Source organism: Pleurodeles waltl, chromosome 12, assembly GCF_031143425.1.
Source record: "Pleurodeles waltl isolate 20211129_DDA chromosome 12, aPleWal1.hap1.20221129, whole genome shotgun sequence".
Classification (NCBI taxonomy): Eukaryota; Metazoa; Chordata; class Amphibia; order Caudata; family Salamandridae; genus Pleurodeles; species Pleurodeles waltl.
Genome location: NC_090451.1, coordinates 620466818 through 620484090, shown reverse-complemented (window position 1 = coordinate 620484090; position 17273 = coordinate 620466818). Strand labels below are relative to the sequence as shown.

The 17273-nt window shown below is 49.3% G+C and overlaps 1 protein-coding gene across 2 annotated transcripts in view; it reads left to right on the top strand.

Annotated features, from left to right (window-relative positions):
• The window catches only part of LOC138268376 (perilipin-3-like), a 335863-nt gene that overhangs the window by 188306 nt on the left and 130284 nt on the right, over positions 1–17273 (top strand). The gene's annotated exons all lie outside the window — the stretch shown is intronic.

Here is a 17273-nt window from a genome sequence, read left to right as displayed (position 1 = left end):
GACCAAGAGAGGATCGATCATTATGGAAGGGATAACCACAACGGGAAATAGACTTCACAAGCAGGCGGAGATTAATGTTTACTTCCTGTCTTTTTACGAGCGGCTATATAGAAGCACCCTTCAGTATGATAGTGAAGCCACAGAAGCATACTTGGAACAGATACCACTCACCACACTCACACCAGAGATAGCAGAGCAGCTGGGGGAGCCATTTCACTACAAAAGATTAAGGGGCCATTAAGAAATTAGCCAGAGGCAAGACACCGGGGAGTGATGGCTTTCCAGTAGAGTTTTATTTCCTGTAAGTGGATCTGTTGGCCCCAAGGCTGGAACCCCTCTATATGGCTGCAAGGGAAAGGGGAATATTGCCAGCAACAGTGAGAGAGACAGTGGTAATACCCCTACTGAAACCTGGTAAATATCTGTCAGAATGCAGGCCATTGTCCATGCTGAATCTGGACTACAAGATCCTTAGTAAGAGCTTGGCAATGAGACTTCTCCCTCACATGTCGAAGTTGATACATCCAGACCAAGCTTGCTTTGCCCCAGGATGGAATAAGGCAGGTAACATACGCTGACTGCTGGGGGTCATGAGGGACCCTTCCTATGATGGCGGGTGTACTGGCAGTGGACATTGAGAAGGCCTTTGACAACCTAGAGTGGTGTTTACTATACGCGGTGATGGCAAGGATGGGATTGGGGAAACACTATATTCCATGGGTGCGACTACTCGACGCTGAACAAACAGCTAGAGTCCTTACTGGCTGCAAAATATCAGAAAGCTATACAGTTGAGCAGGGGGACCAAGCAGGGCTGCCCCCTGTGTCTGCTGCTGTTTGCGATAGCAATGGAGCCATTGGCAGCTGTGGCTCGCAGTGGGGAGGAAGGCCAAGGAAACGAGCGGGCGGGAGGAGACACCGCATTGCCCTGTACGCGGATGACCTGCTAATCTTTTTGAGGGAAATGCAAAGGGACCTGCAAAGGGCCTAACTGATACTGGCCAAGTTCGGGGATATTTCGGGACTCAGATTAAACTGGGACAAGACCTGATTGTTCCCCCTGGGACCTGCTGGGGCTCCCTCTCCCAGAGCTGAACACTGTAATCTGGGAGCCACGTTGCTTTTCCTAATTAGGGGTTAAAATATATCACGACCCACAAGACATCCTTGAGGGAAATGTGGGGAGAGCCCTACGATCTATTCACACTAGCATGGCCTTTTGGCAGCGCTGCCATCGTCAGTAGCAGGTAGGGTAGCGCTTCTCAAAATGATAGTCCTGCCTAGGCTACTTTATTATTTTACAGTATTGACCATATGGATACCCAAGGCAACCTTCAAGGAATTGGATGCACTAGTAATATCATTCGTCTGGGGTAGCGGGCGAAGACGAGTGGCCCTGTTTAAACTTTAAAAACCGTCTACAGACGGAGGGTTAGCTGTCCTTGACTTCGAGGTCTACTACCTAGCAGCACTGCTCAAAGTGCTCGCACATTGGATAGCGAGCAGACCGGATCCCGAGACATTGATGAGGCCATTCACCCCTCCACTGACAAGACTAGGGGAGGTCTTATTGGGAATCTGTCGTAACAAGGGCGAGGACTCCCCCGAATTTAAAACAATCATACAATGCTGGTCTAGCTACCTGCGCAAATTGGGGATAAAGACTTCCTACTCCCCAGACATCCCCCTGCTGTTTTTGCCAGCACTGCCGCAATGTGGCAATTGGGAAGGCTACATGCCTTTTATGCAGCAGGAGTGTTGACAATTGGTACTATATTTAAAGAAGGAATAATGATCTCAGGGACTGAGAGCAGAGTTCGACCTGCCAGGGGGGTCGCTTCTTGCTACATGGCTCGGTCACTGCCGGTATACGACAGTACTGGTGGGCGGGACTGGGGGAACTCCAAACAAAGACAACCTGTACCTATCTGGAAACCTCAACGGGTAAGATAAAGGCCATCACAAATTTATATAATAGAATACGAACAGATACAAGACTCCTGCTTGCTTCATTGAGGCTAAAATGGGAAGGAGACTTGGGAACCAATATCCCTGAGAAGGCCTGGGAGCAAATATTAGAGGGAACCCCTGAAGGGTCGAGAAATGGCAGGTTTAAGCTAATTAACTTTTATGTGTTGCATCGGGTATATTTAACCCCCGATCAGATTAATAGGCATTTTAGCACGGAAGGAGTGAAATGTGCACGATGTGGGGCCCTCGGAGCAGAATTTAAACACATGTTTTGGGATTGCCCACAGGTTGGGACGTTCTGGAAGGAGGTGACCCAAATGGTAGCAGATGCGAATAGACAAGGTGGGTCCTTGCACAATGGGTCATTGCCTAATTGGATGGTTTCTACATACGTCTAAAACAAAGGTTACCAGCAGATTCCAGGACCTAGCTTATATTTTAGCCAAGGGGCAGCTTCCAATGAATTGGAAGAACCCCTTAGGTCCGAGAATAACTGTCTGACACAGGGAATTAGAACAAGCATTTTCAATGCAACGGGTCTCACATTTGCTCGAGTTAGAGCTATTAGCGTTGTAAACTCCTAACTGGATTTTTCTTGCCACACAAATTAAAATTTAAAAAAAACGCAGCACAATCGCACTATGTAAAATGCAGAGCGATCGTGCTGAAATTGAGAACAGAAAAACCGAGCACGATCGCACTATGTGAACCCCAGCACGATCGCGCTGCGTGGAAAATAAACAGATAAAGCAATCCGGAAACCATGCTGAAAATATCGAGCCTCTTATGTTTTTAGTAGTTTACCGGTGCTGTGTAGGTGGGCTAAACACCGGGAAAAGCATGACGTATGAATGCCTTTCACAAATGAAAGCAAGCGGATTTTAAAAGGCAAGCCCACGAACCAATGAAAGTGACTGACGTGACATGGGCGTGGTTTGAAGCCCAAAGAGAGATTTGCGCTCGCCCCTAAAAATGGGCTAGATGTGAAGAAGATACCCTACTCAGAGAGGCCTAAAGAGGGATGAGACCCTTAGATGTAGCAAGATCATGGGACAATAAAGCGGAAGCTATGAGAGAGACGACCCAGAATGCTCTGGACCCTGAGTGAGAGACACTGATAAGACTCAGCCACCCCACACCTGACAGCAGAGACCCTCCAGAGCCAAAGCCTGAATTTATCTTACCCAAAGGGAGGGAGTAACAGTAACCCTTTAGAGAATCAGTGAAATGGAAACTGTTGACAAGATCTGCATAGACTGAGTCTTTACAATGGGAATAGTTGTTAGAAGCTATAAATGTGATATCATTAACCTTTTGTAAATACCAATAAAAATGTGTTTAAAAAAAATATATACCAGCTACACTTTGTAAGAGCCAATCACTTGTTCTCTCCCATCTCCCCAAAGGTAATACTACCCCCGCTAGCCTAAACAAAAACAAAACTATGCCTCTCAAAGTCACCGTACAATTAGCAGCCTGACTGATCTCCAATGCTAAAAAATCAGACCACATCTCTCTAATGTTACAACTACTGCCATGGCAACACCTAGGGCCGTGCATTAATGTAAAAATAGCCTGCATTAACAACATGGTCCCCGATATATGGGCTCACTTCCTACCTTCTACCAAACATCACACCATCAAAAGCAAAAGGATGGCAATAGAAAAATAAACAGCCTGTTATCTAAAGTTCCTAAAGCAACGAAGAGCATGCCTTGGAATCAAGCCTTCTCCTGCTTGGGTCCCAAACTATGGAGACAAATCCCTGAAAAGGTTAAATTGAACCCCCAACCCCCTCTTCTTCAGTATCAACCGCAAGACATTCTTTTTAAACTGCACCATCCCAAAGTAAATGCCCGCGCTGTTTTACACTTCTCCGCATAGTCCTCAGAATCGACAAGATCCCACCACACTCCCGCCGATATCTCTTCTGCTGTACCATTCTACATATTGCTATGCTACGCCATAATGTTCTTATGGCGTTTTTTGTGTTATTGTTTTATGGTGGTTCAGTTGTTATTGTCTTTTGTTGCAGTTGTTTTGTGTGTAGTGTTCTATTGTTGAGTTCTGTGTGCCGTTTTTTTGTGTGTCATTGCTATGTTGTTACTCTTTTGAATGGCTGTGTAAGTTTATGTTCTGGTTTCATGTTAAATTGTGTTTGTGTGTGGCTTTGTTGGGTATTGCTGATTCTGTTTTAGTGAAACATTTTGTGTGGTAGTATATAGTATTGTTTTTGCCACTGTTGTCTTATTTTGTGCTGCATTATTGGATTACATTTTTGTTGTGTTGAGTTTTGATGTTTTATGTTGTTATATATTCTATTGTGTTTGTTTAGTTAGATTGTAATTGTTGTGTTCTATTCTGTTTTTAATGTGTGCTATTTTGGCTTACAGAGCTGTTATTGTGTTCTGTTGTGTTATGAGGTCCATTTACAGACTTTTCAGAAGCTACTGGTTTTCCAGAAAAATGCTGCACATTCCATTAACTGTCAAGTGAAAAAAGATGGACCGTTGCTAAAGATGGTCACCTGCTGCTCTTCACAGGAAGAGTACAGGTCTTAGCGCTGCCGACCTTTGTACAGGCGAATCCCAGGCTCGGTTAAATTCCAGCGAACTTGGGGCAATCATCCCGTCGCCCTGCGTCTAAACAAGTGTAACTAGTCTTTTTAGTTCGTTAAACGAACTAACGCCTCTAGGGCAAGTCCGTGCTCCAATCAGCACTGCTCAGTTCAAACCGGTGGTTGCAGGTGGTGGGGCCCACGGGCTCTCTTTTTAGTGGCCCGGACTCATTTTTAATCATCAGACTGTGACTCAGAACAAGAAAGGGAAAGCATCAAAGGAGAAAGAATGAGACAAGAAATACATAACGTGGTAAAGGGAGAGAGAAAGCACCCGGGGAATTAAAGGAACCCGCAACGGTGCCGGCAGGAAAAGTAGATAGATTGGATGAAAGGCACGAGGCAAGGTAGAAGTAGGAAGTTTTGGTGTTCAGCAACCCCGACATTCAGCAGCAGCGCTAGCGGGCTTCGTAAAAGAACTGGGCGCTAGCATTTATGGTTTTACAGATTAAGCACTGCCAGTCAGCACAAGACCATAACCTACATTAAACCTTCCCAATGTCATATTTTTGACGCGGGTTGGATTTGGAGTCCTGCTTGAATGACACAAGTAAATAATTGCCCATACCCCCAAAATCAAAACTTCTGTCAGCTGCCTTTTTGAGGGACTGAAATGGAGCACACACAGTGCTTGCGGGGTGAGAGTGTATGGGGGGGGGATGTGGGTGTGTGTGCGTGTGAGAGACAGAGAGAGAAGGTGAGGGGGGCAGGGGACATCGCGTCCGTTAACTCGTGTCATTTCGTTTCACTGGCCCCTGTTGCAAGTCGCTCTACCCTTCACATCTCCGGCACGAAGAGCATTGCGCCATAAGTGCCTTGTTCTGAGTCTGGGCGCCCCGACAGTTCGAAAGGCCGGAGGTATGGTTACGAAGTAATCAGACAGGCTTGGTGGACAAGCTGCCCCCTCGGCCGGCTCCCCTCCTGTCCTTTCCGGCACCGGGTGACGCTGGCACTCAGCAGGGGGCGGGCCAGGGGGGTAGGTGACATCAGACTGGTCCACCTTTGGAATGTGTGGAATGTCAGGAATGGTAATTTTCACCAGGTAAGCATCCGAGATACCTGACCGGGGAAGAATGCAAGCAAAGCCACATTCCCCCAGGCAGCCTGGCTCTGGTTTTTAAGTGGCACTTGGGAAGTGGGGAGGGGGCGCCAGTCCTAGTCGAACACCGTGTCACTCCCCCGCCCGTGGGAGCTGCTGGGTTGTGTGTGATGACTAATGTGAGGAAGTATCTGCTACGTTTCCCATCCTTTAGTCACCATATCAGGCTGAGGTCGAGTCACATTAGCCACTCTCTATGACTGTCAATGCACGTCTGCAGCATCACACTGTGGAATGTATCTGTGATTGTTGAACATACATGAGCAGTGCCAGTCGCTAGTGGTAAAAAAAAGCCCATGGTGACACCGCTTTAATATAGGTGGTTATTTCAGCTTTTTACCTGGAATCATTGAACTCGAGAAGTGAACTTTGCCTGGTGAACATATGCATCGTCAGCACTCATCCTGGTTCTGCAGCGAGCACCCAGCAGAACGTCTGCAGGCAGGGTGCCTGCTGTGCTGGATAATTTTCCTGCTGGGTGACCTTTACTCATTTCTAATGAGTTGGCACGGGTATGCCCAGATTTGCATTCCGAGCTTGCGGTGCTTCAAGGTTCCAACTAGGCCTCGCTGACGAGAGTCCATGAAGTGGGAACAGTTTGGAGTTTCTTGTAATCCCCATCAAAGGCTAAGGGACCTGGCTGCTGGACTCCACTGTCCTTTTTGGGCCAAGACTGATTCGCAACAACAGTGAAAATACATCCAAAGTAATTACGCAGTTCCTTTTGGTTCACACATCTGCATGCCTCAATTCTGTGGCATTTTACTACATGGCACCCCTTGCAGGTTGTCTCATACTTTCATTGACACAAATACTTAGGTTTGCACAGTCACATGTTGCAATGATGTTCCCTTTAGTATGGGTGGCTGTGTCCTGGTGTGCTACACTTCACCAACACTCAGGGCTTGACATTTGAAAAGGTGCCACAATTTGAAGGGTGAATTACTTGGAATGTAAGCATGCGCACAAATGGTTAGTATTTATTTAAAAAAAGCCCCCCAAAAAAATCACACACACATGCGTGCCAGCATCATGTTGCATTCTATTTGGGGAACATTTTGATACTCAAACCCCACAGGCTCTAGACGCTTGTGACTGGGACCCACAGGGCTTTGAATTTGTTTCCTCACACAAGTTGCATTTTGGTATTTTAGGAATAATCTCGATGCTTGAACATAAATTGATTTTTGGGATTTGATGACAGATCTTGCTTTAGAATTCCGTGTTTGCAGGCTCAGATATGTTTTGGAGCGTAGGTTGGTTTTGTCCAAATTCGAACAGTTCAGCCCGAACAGCAAGTGACAACAGCTTCCACAGTAGCTGTAAGCACCACAGGGACCGAAGTGGTCAACACATCTTCCTCCATGATAGGGATAAAAGCAGCCACCACAGGTAAAACAGAGCGAAGACAAGAGCTGCCCGCAGCAGGGACAACAGCAGTGACAACTAGTTTCATCACATTAGGGACCAAGGCAGCAAAACAGCTGCTAGCACAGCAAGGAACCACATCAGCACCATCTGCCACTATGACAGGGAGCATATCAACACCCACAGCTGTAAAAACTACAGGGACTATAGTAGCAGCCACATCTGTCATTACAGCAGGAACTACACTGCACCAACAGCTGTTATGATAACAGGGACCACAGCTGCCGCAGTAACAGTGACCACAGCAGGGACCGCAGCAATGACCATAGCTGGCAATATGGAAGGTAAACAATATCTGTCAGCAAACTAGGAACCACCGTTTTCAGTAGTGAAATCTATAATGGTACAAATCTACAACAGTAAAACAGCAAGACAAAAAACACAGCAACAACAACTAATGCTACCACAGCAGGGATCACCAATAATCGCCATACTACAGCAGTCACAAAAGCTGCTGAAACAAACACCACAGCTGCAAACACAGACACCACAGTAGCAAGATCACATAAGACTATAGTTGGATACAGGAGGAACTATAGCTTCCAAAACAGCTCTAAGCACACCAGGGCCCACAGCGGTTAACACATCTACCACCACGAGGGAGGCAAAAGTAACCACAGGCAAAAACAATAGTAAAGACCAGAGCAGGTCAACCAGCAGCAGCAGCAATGACAACGACTGTCATAACATTAGGGACCATAGCTGAAAGACAGCTGCTGGGACACAGGTGCAACATTTAACACAATGATATGGACCATAGCAGTAACAACAGCTGTAACTACAGCAGAGACCACAGTAGCCAGCAAATCTTTAATTACAGCGTGAACTACAGCTGCATCGACAGCTGTTATGACAACAAAGACCACAGCTGCTGCACCAGGAGTGACCACAGCAGTGACCAGCACTGGCACCATGAAAGTCAACACCTCTCAACAACTGGGAAACTACATCATCGACCAAACTTCCCCCTTAAAAATGTACAATAGTTAAAAACAACAAGAAAAATCACTGAAAAAACACAGCAGCAACAGCAGTTACCACCACAGCAGGAACCAGAAACAACAGCTGTCACCACAGCAGCCATGTCAGCTGCTGAAAAAGACACCACAACAGCAACATCACCTGAAATCTCGACAGGGGCCATGGCGTGAATTAAGTTCTAACACCATTCCATACATCAGTGACAGTGCTTGTACCACAGAAGAGAACACACCAGCAAATAAGGATCCGTAACGTGTAACCACAGCCACCACCACAGTAGCAATAAACAGCTGGAAAAATGAGTTGCAGGCATAGCAGGGATGAAAGCAGTGACAGCATCTTCCACAACAGCCGCTTCCACGACAGGGACCACAAGCGTAACCACAAGTGCCATAACATCCAGGATAGCAGCAGACAGCAGATTGTAACAACAAATAGTACAGCTGTAAGCATGGTATGGACAACATTAATGACAACAGCATTTAGCACAGTAGGGATCACAGTGGGTATGATATCAGAATATTGTGGCCTGAATATTGTCTGACAAAATATTTTGTCCTAAATATGTTTACAGAAATATCTCAGAAATTTACAGCCACCATAGCTTATCTTTTCAAATGTTATTCAGGCCGCAATATTTATGTCAGGCAATATTTTCATTATAGATACTCCAAGATACAAACCAATGCAGCAGTAACAACTGCCAACATAGTAAGAAACAGAGTAGCAACAACACCTGCCACAACCTCAAGAGCAACAGTAGTAGCCATCATAAAGGGGAGAAAGCTGTGCCCTCAGCAGTCATCCTGAAGCCTTCAAAAAGTGACAAATGAAATGCTTGAATTAATCTCAAACACTGGTAATTACATGGGCGCAACCCAGTTTCATTGTTATTTTGCACACCATGATAGTTCAGTTTGGGCTCAGCCATATGTAAATCAGTTTTGTCCCTACTCCAATGGGAGCAGTTGGAACTGCCAGGCCAGGTCCACCCTGAACCAGAACACAATTAACCCAGGACTGTTTCACCTTCATTAAGGGGGTCATTCTGACCCCGGCGGGTGGCGGGAGCCGCCCGCCTGGAGGGAACCGCCAGAAGACCGTACCGCAGTCAAAAGACCGCGGCAGTCATTCTGGGTTTCCCACTGGGCTGGCGGGCGACCGCCAAAAGGCCGCCCGCCAGCCCAGTGGGAAACAGCCCTCCATGAGGATGCCGGCTCCGAACGGAGCCGGCGGAGTGGAGGGTGTGCGACGGGTGCAGTGGCACCCGTCGTGTATTTCAGTGTCTGCAATGCAGACACTGAAATACAAAGTGGGGCCGGGGGGCACTGCAGGGGCCCCCAGGGGCCCCACGACACCCCTCACCGCCATCCTGTTCCTGGCGGGCGGAACCGCCAGGAACAGGATGGCGGTGAGGGGGTCGGAATCCCCCATGGCGGCGCAGCAAGCTGCGCCGCCATGGGGGATTCCCAGGGCAGCGGAAAACCGGCGGGAGACCACCGGTTTTCCTGTTCTGACCGCGGCCGAACCGCCGCGGTCAGAATGCCCAAGGGAGCACCTCCAGCCTGTTGGCGGTGCTCCCGCGGTCCCCGGCCCTGGCGGTATATACCGCCAGGGTCGGAATGACCCCCTAAGGCTTATCAGCCAGCTGTAGCTTGGTTCCAATGACACTGTGTGCATGGGACCCAGGTCTGGGCATACTTGTTCCACCTGGGATGACACAGCGAAGCATACAAAAAGGGATGGATGGAATGCTTGAATTAATCTCAGTCACTGGTAATTACTTGGGCCACATCCTGGTCCATCGTTATTTTGTACACTATGCACTTCAGTTTGGACCTAGCCATATACAAATCAGTCTTGACCCTTCTCCAATGGGAAAAATTCAGCCAGAATGACCAGGTCACCCCCTTCCTGAGCCTGGTCACAAGCAACCTAACTGCGGTTTCGCCCTAGCTTGGTTTTAGTGACACAGTGTGGATGGTACCCACGTCTGGGCATACACATCTCCGTTTGTAGCACACTCAAGAATACAAAAAGTGATGGATGGAATGCCTGAATTAATCTCAGCAGCTAGTAATTGATAGGGCCACATGCCAGTCCATCATTACTTTGCACACTGTGCCAGAGCAAAGAGCAGTACCTGTCACCATAGCAGAGACAACAGAAACACCAACCATTTTCTCTCACAGTATGGAAAGCAGCTGCCAGGACAATGGAGACCACAGAAGTTACAACAGCTGTCATGCAATCAAGGAAAAAACCTGCCATGGAGTCAAAGATAAAAGGAATCACAAGCGGGACCATAGCAACAATAGCAACTGGCGCTATAGTAGTAACCACAGAACCAACAATAGCTGACGCACCACTGTCATAATGGGTACCACAACAGCCACCTGACAGCAGAGACCACAGCTGCCACCATGGCAAGGAACAGGACAGTGACCCAAATGCACCTATACCAGGGGCAACATCAGTAATGGCAGCCCCCACCAGCACCAACAGCTACAACAACAGCTTCTGCCATTGAGGGCATCCGCTGTAAAAACAGAGGCCAAATTAGTGGCCACAACAGCTTTCACCACAGCCTTACATTAGCTACAAGAGCTGCATCAATAATTGCAGGCAGGGAAGGAACCACAGTGGTGATAAATGATACCACCACAACATGCACAGTGGCAGTGATCACAACTGTAACAACAGTAGGCAAGAGCTGTCACAGGGCCAGGTATGACATGCACTACAGTAGGGACCACAAAACCAAGCACAGGTGTAGAAAAAGCAGCTATGACAGGGGCAATTGCTTCTGCCACCACAACCACAGCCGCAACAACACCTGTCTTGACAGGAGTGATCACAGTAGGGACTGCATCTGCTACGATTGCAGGAACAACAACAAAGCCTTTCAGTTGGGCAGCAACAATAGTTGAAATCACTGAGAAAAACAAAAAATGATTAATGGAATGCTTGAATACATCTCAGCCAGTAGTAGCTATTGTGACCTCACACCTGTCCATCCTTCTTTTATGCTCACACTGCCACTTGAGACACAGGTCAACCATATGCAAACCGGCCTTGGTTCTGCTCCAGAAAGTAGAAGTCACCTGAACTAGTACATTATGGCGGTCATTCCTACTTTGGCGGGCACCGCCAGAAGACCGTACCGCGGTCAAAAGACCGCGGCGGTCATTCAGACTTTCCCGCTGGGCTGGCGGGCGACTGCCAAAAGGCCGCCTGCCCACCCAGCGGGAAAGCACCAGCAACGAGGAAGCCGGCTCCGAATGGAGCCGGCGGAGTTGCTGGTGTGCGACGGGTGCAGTTGCACCCGTCGCGATTTCCAGTGTCTGCCAAGAAGACACTGAAAATCAATGTGGGGCCCTGTTAGGGGGCCCCTGCAGTGCCCATGCCAGTGGCATGGGCACTGCAGGGGCCCCCAGGGGCCCCACGACACCCGTTCCCGCCAGCCTGGTTCTGGCGGTGAAAACCGCCAGAACCAGGCTAGCGGGAAGGGGGTCGGAATCCCCATGGCGGCGCTGCTTGCAGCGCTGCCGTGGAGGATTCACAGGGGCAGCGGGAAGCCGGCGGGAAACCGCCGGCTTCCCTTTTCTGACCGCGGCTTTACCGCTGCGGTCAGAATAGCCCCAGAAGCACCGCCAGCCTGTTGGCGGTGCTTCCTCTGTCCCCTACCCTGGCGGTCTCGGACCGCCAGGGTAGGAATGACCCCCTATATTTCCTTCTGAATTGGAACATGTGCCATACAAAACATGCCTAGTCCTATTGGGCTTCCAACAGGGAAGTGAGCCAGAGCCCGGTGGCACAGTCTGCATGCGACTCATGTCTGGATATATCTTTGAAAATAAGGAATCTCAATTATAAAAGTATCCAAGCATTGTAAAGCTAGTAGGTCTGGTTTCACTGTGCTAATGCATTTAAACAAAAACATTAAATAATACACAGTGACTTGGTACAAATAATGTGTCCACATTGGTGCACAGTTATGTTCATAAAGCATATGTGCATTCCAAAAGGTATATTTATTTGATGGTACTTGAAGTCTGGTCTCATGTTTAGAATTCAGTTTTTTGTATTTTATGAGTAGTATGAGTGTTGGAACACAAGTATATGTTCAAGGATGTTTTGGAGTGCTGGTTCATTTCTGCTATCCAGAAACTGATTTGGGTGTTGATGTGTAAATTTATATTTTGAATTACAGCGATAGCATTTGGGTTTAAATGTACGCAGATTTTGGTATCTGGGACTGTTTGGGGTTTAGAAGCACAACAATTGCTACACTGGCCTGGAGCAAAGATCTTTGTTCAATTTCCTGTAATGGTTCTTGAAGTGCTTTCGTGGTCTATCTCAAATGTATTATTCTTGTAAATATAAGGTACACCTGCGAGCATCTCACTTAAGGTGGCGAGCAGTATAATGTGAAAAGGGCACAACTCCTGCCCATGGGCCTGGTGCCTTTCTCATAGTAATCAGCCCCATTGTAATCTTAGCACTTGGTTATTTTTCATTGGGCTCTCTAACTCTTGTACACTTTCTCCCATTGTCTCTAGGCTTCTTTTGTAGTTTTGTCTTCTCGTATTTCTATCCTCCAGGCTTTTTCTCTTACGGCTATGGCCTACTACATATGTTTACACAATATTATGATTCCTTAAGGACAAGGTCCCCCCACCACTGTACAAAAAACGAATGAGGTAACAGTGTTGATTAGCATTCAGTGGACATATTGGATGTCCTTCCTTTACACCTATACAATACAATACATTTGGGTGGTCATTCCAACCTTGGCGGTAAAATCAGCTTACCGCTGTCAGAAGACCGCCAACATACCGCCGCGGTAAACCGCCACGGTCATTCTGACCCACAACAGGCAAACCGCCAAAATACAGACATCCACAAAAGTCCGCCACACCAAAGGCCAGCGAGAAACTGGCGATGACCAAACCTCCACCATCACGCCAACAGAAATACGCCCACACTATCACGACACACGAATCCACGCGGCGGTCTTTCAACCGCAGTATTCTATTGGTGATACACACCGCCGCGCTCAAAATACACACACACTTACAAAATACAACCACATTGGACAAATCAAAATACACACACCTGATACACATACAAACACCACTCCCACACACCCAACACAATATAAAACACACACCCACATCACCCTCAAACCCCCACTCCTCCAGAATCGGGACCACGCACAGAGAAATAGAGATCCGAGCACCCAGACGCGCATTTTACTTTCACCCAGCAATATTACCACGCACTTCACACAACACACCAATACACATCACCACACTTAACACCACACAATCCACCCCACACATCACCCACACCACCCCATGGCACCGCAAAGACACCCCAGGTTTTCTGAGGATGAACTCAGGGTCATGGTGGAGGAAATTGTACGGGTAGAGCCACAGCTCTTCGGGACACAGGTGCAGCACACCACCATTGCCAGGGAGATGGAGCTATGGAGCAGAATAGTCGACAGGGTAAATGCAGTGGGACAGCACCCAAGAAATAGGGACGACATCAGGAAGCGGTGGAACGACCTACGGGGGAAGGTGCGTTCAATGGTATCCAGGCACAACATCGCGGTGCAGCGGACTGGCGGCGGACCCCCACCTCCTCCCCCACCCCAGAATTTACAACATGGGAGGAGCAGGTCTTGGCGATCCTGCATCCTGAGGGCCTCGCAGGAGTATCTGGAGGAATGGACTCTGGTAAGTCTCATCTTCACAACTTCATCCCCCCCACCCCACCAGAATGCCAACTCATACCCCCACCCTCACCCTCACCCTCACTCCCATCACACCTACTCCTTGCAAATGTCTCACCATCACAACCCACCCATCCCAACCCCAAGCCCTGCATGCGACCACAAAGCATGGACACCCATCACCAAAGCATGCCCACTGCACATCCCCATCCCCCCCCAAACCACCGTCACAAAAGCCCCCACACAGGAATGCCAGTACTGGGGTACACGGGCACCCACCCATTGCACGCTATGGCACACACAGATGCAATAACCATCCATTTATACCCCTGCAGGACCCGAACGCCACGTCACCGCGCAGGAGGGTCCACAAATGTCCACTCCACCCCCAGAAGAGGCCCACAGTGATGACAGCACCTCTGTCGACCTGGATCTAGATGACCAGCCCGGCCCATCGGGGACCTCGGGACAGTCGGTTCCCCTCAGACAGCCACAGGCCACAGCAGACCTTCCCCCCTCTGGGAACACCAGCACAGCACCCACCCAGCGGGCCCATACCTCTGTCCCCAGGACACGTCAAGCAGTGGTGTGTCCACCACTACAGGGCACCCAGGTTAACCCACCACCCCAACAACAACAGGGACCTGGGGGCAGTGGTAGTGGGCACACAGTCCAGGGGACACAGGCCCAGGGAAACAGGGGAACTGGGAGGGCTGCTGTGCGACAGGGGGGGGACAGGCCCAGGGAACCCACTCTCCACGAGGCCCTCTCCTCCATCATGGGAGCCTACCATCATTCCCAGGAGACGATGGCGACGGTCCTGGCCAGGTTTCAGGAGATCCAGCTCCTGCAGGAGGAACAGTATTTGGGGTTCAGGGAAGAAGTACGAACCATCAGTTCCGCCCTGGGCACCATTGTAGGGGCTCTGAATCAGGTAGTCACCACATTGCGGGACACTGTGGCACCACAAAGGGCCCCTGACACTAGCATGGACCAAGAACTGCCTACCACCTCTGCCGGTGCTAGTGGACAGGAGGCCCCGCCACAGGACCAACAGGCCACCAGCACCCCACCCCCTGCAGAAGGAGAACCACCCCGCAAGCGGGCCCTGAGATCCAGGAAGAAGACAGAGTAAGATGCCAAGACCCCCACCAGCAAAGGATACCTCCCTGATTGTCATCCCACTGACCCACATTGTCACCCTGTCCATCCTTAAACTGCCCCTGCTCCACTTCCCACAGCCATTTGGACAATGCACCTGTGATAATACTAGTCTGGACTCTGCCATGGACAATCCTCCACCATCACCCCTCACCGATTTGCAACCACCCACCAATATAGAGAACAGAAATAAACACAGTTATTGCACAAAACATTCTGGAGTCTGGCTGTGATTTAGTACAAATGTATTAGAGATTACTGTGCCAAAATGCATATTTACATTGTGATGCCAACATACCACTGTCACACAGCTGCAGTCCATGGGGAAACAAAGCAGATGTCACGCAGTGGGGCCCACATCTCTGAAATCGGAGGGGAAAGTCACAACTCAGTTACCATACACTGGGGGAAAAGGACAGACAGTAGAGACGTAGTAGTGGTTAAGTATATGTAATATGCCGGTGTGGTTTCTTACCTGTGTGTCTCTGAAAATACTGCTGTATTACTGTGTTCCTGTTGTCTATGTCGTCCTCTTCGGCTTCCTCGTCTTCACTCTCCACAGGCTCCACAGCTGCTACAATACCACCATCTGGACCATCCTCCTGCAGAAAAGGCACCTGGCGTCGCAAAGCCAGGTTGTGAAGCATACAGCAGGCCACGATGATCTGGCACACCTTCTTTGGTGAGGAGAATAGGGATCCACCTGTCATATGGAGGCACCGGAACCTGGACTTCAGGAGGCCGAAGGTCCGCTCGATCACCCTCCTAGTTCGCCCATGGGCCTCATTGTAGAGTTCCTCTGCCCTTGTCCTGGGATTCCTCACTGGGGTCAGTAGCCATGACAGGTTGGGGTAACCAGAGTCACCAATTAGCCACACACGGTGCCTCTGGAGTTGACCCATCACGTAAGGGATGCTGCTATTCCGCATGATGTATGCGTCATGCACTGAGCCAGGGAACTTGGCATTCACATGGGAGATGTACTGGTCTGCCAAACACACCATCTGTACATTCATCGAATGATAACTCTTCCTCTTCCTGTTTCTGTACACCTGTTCACTCCTGCTGGGGGGTACCAAAGCCACATGTGTCCCATCAATGGCACCTATGATGTTGGGGATATGTCCAAGGGCATAGAAGTCACCTTTCACTGTAGGCAAATCCCCCACCTCATGGAAAACGATGTAGCTGCGCATTTGTTTCAGCAGGGCAGACAACACTCTGGACAACACCTTGGAAAACATAGGCTGAGACATCCCTGATGATATGGCCACTGTTGTTTGAAATGACCCACTTGCAAAGAAATGGAGCACTGACAGCACCTGCACTAGAGGGGGGATCCCTGTGGGTTGGCGGATTGGTGACATCAGGTCTGGCTCCAGCTGGGCACACAGTTCATGGATAGTGGCTCGGTCAAGCCTGTATGTCAGTATGACATGTCTTTCCTCCATTGTCGACAGGTCCACCAGCGTTCTGTACACGGGAAGATTCCTCCATCTCCTCGCATGTCCCAGCGGACGGTGTCTATGAGGGACAACAGCAAGCACAGAGTCAATCAACCCACAGGTACGTAACCACAGCTTGCACATAACACGATTCCCAATGCATTGAATGGCTTGTATGAGTGTTGATGCAAGGCCTAGGTATGTGTGACGCAGTAGAAAGAAAGCCATGTGGGCCCCTGAAATGGCGGCTGCCTGACCTGTGAAGTGCGACAATGGGATGTGAGGTAAATGCGCTGGCGTGGCACACCGTGGCGGTAGGCGGTCGAAGACCGCGGCGCTAAGCACCATTGGTTAACATTGAACCCTATGGGTCTCAGGAGCCAATGAAGAAGTGCGCCAGCGGTACGCACCGCTGCGGTACGCACCGCCGCGTACGTGACCGCCATTTTCTATCAGCTTAATCACTCGATACCTGATCTTCGACAGGAGAGGACCTACACTGCAAGTGCTGCTGTGACCTCGGTCTGAAAGAGACAATGGCTCATGCGACTGGGGAAAGGGCCCCTGCCTTCACTGCTCAGGAATTGGAGAAACTTGTGGATGAGGTCCTCCCCCAGTATGCGCTACCCTACGGTCCTCCAGACCAACAGGTAAGTACACTGGGACCATGCTTTGTGGGCGATGCCTGTGTTGAGTGGGGTGGATGAATGATGGTGGGGAGGGGAGCGATTGAGGCATGCATCAAACGACGGTGAGAGCATGTGCCACATGGCAAGGGTAGGGATGGGGGGCCACTCACATTGAGCATGCAGATGGTGATGACTATTTTTCC